Raw genomic sequence first — 6010 nt, 5'->3', positions numbered from 1 at the left:
CATACAGCATTCTCAATTACGTTTAACAAGAAACGTATTTTGTCCCACGTTACGTTTGTTCTGAACATATCTTAAATACGTTTGCTTTCTACCTATCTTTGACATTTCTTTTCTAGCTTATAATAATGATAATAGTCATTTATAAATATCATTTTAGAGCACACATTTGAAATCGACGATCGGGCTTGATATCCTATGGTTAAATTAAAATCAGTAGGCGAGGCTGTAATTTCGCCAGCTGCGAGGCAGAAAATAATAGTTTTAACATGCCAAAAAGCTGCTGTGTCGTTTATTGCACCTCAAACATTAAAACAAATCCAGAGTTACGTGTTTCTGTACTTCCTCTAAGAAGAAAGGACAGTATACAACAGAAGAGCTCTGTGGCTTCAGGCTTGATCGCCGTTCAAATGACAGCTGGTTTCCCCAAAAGTGGGCAGGGCTGTAAAGTGACGTAGGAAAGATCATCAGCTCGCTGATTGGATGTTTTAGCCGCAATGCACGTCGGGATATGGTGTTAATGCGATATGAAATCCGAAAAAAGAATCAGAGTTTAGGATGGCCGAAGACACTACACTACCCATAATCCCCAGCTATCGTTTGGGACTACAGTCCCGTTGACAAACCCCGTGATTAATCTTCAAGCTCTGGGATTGGATGTTGGAGTGGCAGTGCGCCAAGGTTACGCCGAGCGCCAAACAGCTCTTTGAAATGGAACGAAACCACGGCAGACTTTCCAAAACTGGACTCGAACGCCCCCCCAGAACTACAAATGCTGGCTATTGTGTTTCGCAACATGTTCTATGGCGTCTCCACTGGGAATTGGAGTTTTAAAAGACGTTTTCGTTTTTCCCAAAATTAGAAGTTGACAGTATTAAACTGTGTACAGCCCTGGAGGTTTAGGGGATAGGAAACAAATTGGTGTGTACAAATGTAAAACATGTCATTAATAAATGGGTGAAAATCGCTTGTGTCCATAATGGGAAGCATTAATATATACCCACATGCCAGCTCATTGTTACTTTGGAATTCTACTCCACTACAATTCAGAGGTTAACCTGGTATTTTTACTCCACTACATTTATTTTAGTTACTTTGCAGATTCTGATTAATGATGTGAAATATAAACAACCCTTAAAGCAGACTTTAGTTACACCTGAGTAAAATTCAGGGAAAGGTGATTGTCAAGTGCCAACAATCAGGAGAGATATTAGTTGGTGCTTGAGAAGACTAAACATTTATCTGCAGATCTCTATAAAGTATATTCATTACTCGTTATTCTCTACTAATAGTTAATTAAAAACTGTATATAATAGCTATTTTGCACATCCCTTTCAAGATTTTCTAAGGTTTATTGACATATCATATACACAACTATGTTGAAGTTATGCAATTAATGAAAAACTTGGGTCACAGGTTCCTCAACAGTGCATTACAAGACATCTATCAATATGTGTGTATTCCTCCACCATTAAACTCAAATTCTGCACATGTCTTATACTATCTACATACATAAGAGTATAATTAATATATATATAATATCAGTTAAAATAAGTGCTTCAACACAGTTAACATTGCAGGAAAGCAATATATTAGACGTTAAGTACTTTGTCAGGCTTAATATTTATCTGTAGATAGATACCCCCAAAGCTTTTTTCTTATTTGAAAGAAAACCTAAAGTATTGTTTAATGTGTTAATAAAGGTTAATTAGTTTGTCTGTTTTGCACATCCTCATATTAATATCTTTGTACATCAGGCACTAAACTGTTTTATTGTAGAGATCACTTACAGTATCTTCTTGATTTTTTATATTCTATATTTCTATCATTGACCTTCTACTTTCCCCCTATGAAAGTATGTACTCTTAATATTTTATTCATCAAATAACATTATTCAACAAAAATAACATTATTCAACAAAAATAATTAAATAACGTGCTTTAACCACTAGGCGGTGCACACAAGGTACACACAGTATACTAATAATAACTTTGTATTACTAGTGTAGGACACTTATGTATGTATAACATCTGAAGATGTGTAGTTTTATTCATGTTTTTACATAATTGTACAGGATATTGCTATATTATTTCTCATGTTTACTTCTACACATTAATATCTGATTTGTAAAACATCACAGACAGAAAGGTATATCCGTCATTTAATGGTAAGCTATTGAAATTGTGATTCCATAGATGTGTCTCCCATCACCCAAATCCCCTGACTATTCTCTCAACTCAGTATTTACATTCTTATATTCAAAGAAAATCAGTAATATCTTTAAAAACTACAAGTCCTTTTCTATCAGCTGTGCACCGTTATGGTGTAAATATAACCTATCTACCAATTGGATCAAATATAAAAGTCAGCCGTATTAGTATTGATACTGCAAGGAGACGTATTTTGTGAAAAGAAATGTAAGATGTTGTTTAATTGTTAATATATTTATGATCCACATCACGTATTCAGTTTCGGCGGCAGTTCTTCCTGTTTGTCCAGAAGTCTTCTCATCAGGGCTCTATAAATAAAGAACTATGGCAGATGTGTAATATTTAATGCAGCCGAACCGTGTATTACAATGCCGTTATGTGATGACTTTCAAAGAGAAAAGCAAGAACACTCGGAATAAAGTATTATTATTCTTTTTTTTAATGTTTTCGGATTTCACATCGCATAAACACCATATCCCAACGTGCATTGCGGCTAAAACATCCAATCAGCGAGCTGAGGATCTTTCCTACGTCTGTTTCCGGTATTGTTCCTGTAATGAGAGTTCACATTTATGCTACATTGAAGGGTGGAATTGACTACACATCTTCAGAAACATAATTTGCTTCAGATATATACTGTAACTCATAGCAATATTGTAACCATTAAGAAAAGCCAACTGCATTAAAAACCCAGTTAACAAACACAAAGTTTTTTCCTTCAGTAATGAAGATGTAATTCCAATGTAGACACACCTGGGGTCGCTGTTCAGTCTGTTACGCTGAGCCATGCATTGTCTGGAACGTAAAAGGGACGAAGAAGACAAAGTGAAGTGACGTACTTCCGGTTCAATGTGAAAACATTCCCAGTTAAACCATAGATATATATAAAAGCATATGTTTATATATATCTATGAGTTAAACAACATAAACAAATCGCTTAATAAAAAGATAAAACACTGGCATGTAATTTACGTTTGGATTAAATAGAATGGTTTTGAATAATAGATGAGAGTAAAATCTACGTCACAGCCCCACCCACTTTTGGGGAAACCAACGCTGTCATTTGAACAGCGATCAAGCCTGAAGCCACAGAGCTCTTCTGCTGTCCTTAGAGGAAGTTTGAGGTGTTTGAGGTGCAATAAACGACACAGCAGCTTTTTGGCATGTTAAAACTCTGCCTCGCAGCTGGCGAAATTACAGCCTCGCCTACTGATTTTAATTTAACCATAGGATATCAAGCCCGATCGTCGATTTCAAATGTGTGCTCTAAAATGATATTAATAAATGACTATTATCATTATTATAAGCTAGAAAAGAAATGTCAAAGATAGGTAGAAAGCAAACGTATTTAAGATATGTTCAGAACAAACGTAACGTGGGACAAAAGACGTTTCTTGTTAAACGTAATTGAGAATGCTGTATGAAACGACTACAAACAATATTGTGATTATTAACCATTAACCAGCATAATAACGGATTTGGTCAACTGAAAAGTCAGCCGCCAGCCAGCGCGAAAATAAGTTTGCTCTAAAATGATATTAATAAATGACTATTATCAATATTATAAGCTAGAAAAGAAATGGCAAATATAGGTAGAAAGCAAACGTATTTAAGATACGTTCATAACAAACGTCATGTGAGAGAAAATAGGTTTCTAGAAGATATGTAGAAAATAAACGTATTTAAGATATGTTCATAACAAACGTAACGTGGAAGGAAATTTGAGAATGCAGTTTAGTTTTGTGGGAACGTAATTTCTAGGAGACAGGGTTGATTGATTGATTGATTGAAAAGTTTATTAACAGCTTGTATATTGGGTACAGTACAGTACAGCTCAAAACATACAATTGTTAAGGGGATGCAGACCAGAGAAAGACTTTCGTCTTGTTTACATCAGGGTCCCCCATTTCCAATTCATCATATCATTTAAGACATATAAGACATATTTGACATACAGATGGCTTATTTACAATTTACATACAGGTGGTTTTTTACATACAGATGGCTTATTTACAATTTTCATTTTAGATTTCGTTCTAATACATCCTAACCGGACATTTAAGACATACCAAGTCTACAGATATACAGTTAGTAACAGAGTCTAAAATGCGAGTATATACATAGATGGGGGGGGGGAAGCTGTCCATTGTACGACAGGTTGAGATTTGTACCATTACCGGGGCCAGTTTTGCAATGCTTTCCCCCGAAGGTGCTCTTTAAGAGAGGTTTTGAAGGTAAGTATAGTTTTACTTTCCTTTACAGTTGTGGGAAGAGCGTTCCACCTTGATGTGGCATAATTGCGAAACGTGTATTCCCCTTTTTTTGTGCCAAATCTGGGTTTTACATGATTTGTGGAGCTCCCTCTGGTGTTATGATCATGGTATTCCTTGACCTTTGGGAAGAATTTTGACATGTACATGGGTACCATAGAGGTGTAGTGGATCTTGTAGACCAGGCCCATTGCAAGTAGCTGTACTCTGTCGTCTACTCTAAGCCATCCTAGGTTGTCAAAGTGGGCAGAGGTGAGGTGGGTTCTAGATGAAAGGTCAAGCAGTAGTCTGACCAGTTTATTTTGCGATGTTTGAAGTTTTATTTTTAGCGCCTTGGAGGTGCTATGGTACCATGACGTGCAAGCATAGTCATAGTACCCTTGAATGAGTGCTCCTGCCAGAGTTTTCAGGGTGTTTTTGTTTACCAGAGAGGAGATCCGGTATAGGAATCTAGTTCTTTGATTGACTTTTTTTATTACATTGGATGCCATTTTGTCACAGGAGAGGTTTGCCTCAAGAATAGATCCTAGGTATGTAATTTCCTTCTTACTTGTGACAATAATGTCACCCACTGCAACTGAGAAGTCGTCGGATTTGCTGAGATTATGTTTCGAACCGAAGAGAATGGACTCTGTTTTACCCAGGTGTAATGATAATTTATTATCGGCGAGCCAGGTGCAGATTCTGCCGAGCTCGGAGCTGAGGGTTTTTTCAACCTGCAATCTGCTCCTGTCAGAGACCAGCAGGGCTGAGTCGTCCGCGAACAGGAACAAGTTGCAGTCACATGCTGATGACATGTCATTTGCATAAATTAGGAACAGTAACGGACCTAATATGCTTCCTTGTGGAACACCACAGCTCACTGGGAGGGGGGGGGGACAGAGTACCGTTTACCTCCACCATCTGTTCTCTCCCCTCCAGGTAGGATTGCATCCAGCTCACCGATAGTTTATCAAAACCAATTGCTTTTAGCTTGTCAATCAGAATGGGGTGATTGACAGTGTCGAAAGCCTTTTGTAGGTCCAGCATCACCATGCCGCAGTATTTACCCTCGTCCACCTCTTGTTTGATGTGGTCGTTCAAATAAAGAAGGCATGTGTCAGTGGAGTGGGATGTTCTAAAGCCAGATTGAAATTCATAGATTAGTTTCTTTTCTGCGAGGTACTTTTCGACCTGTTCATATACTATTTTTTCCATGACTTTCGAGATGGAGGTAAGTATAGAAACAGGGCGGGTAGTTGCCTGGGTCCAATTTGCTGCCCTTTTTGTGCAGGGGGGTTACTCTTGCAATTTTGAAGTCTTTGGGTACTTTTCCCTGTTTTATGGAGAGGTTAATTATGTGAGCTATGACTGGTGAGATGGCGGTTGCTGTGTCTCTGAGGAATTTGGAGGGGATATTGTCGTGGCCAGTGGCCTTGTTAGGTTTGAGGGCGCTCAGTTTAATGAGTACCTCTGCTGTTGTTACCCTTGCTAGACTGAAATCATCTTTGCGTACCCCTAGGTTTTTGTAGTAGGTCATGATGTGATCTACTC

This window comes from Trematomus bernacchii, unplaced genomic scaffold (genome assembly GCF_902827165.1).
Source record: "Trematomus bernacchii unplaced genomic scaffold, fTreBer1.1, whole genome shotgun sequence".
Lineage (NCBI taxonomy): Eukaryota > Metazoa > Chordata > Actinopteri > Perciformes > Nototheniidae > Trematomus > Trematomus bernacchii.
This window is presented reverse-complemented; position numbering follows the sequence as displayed.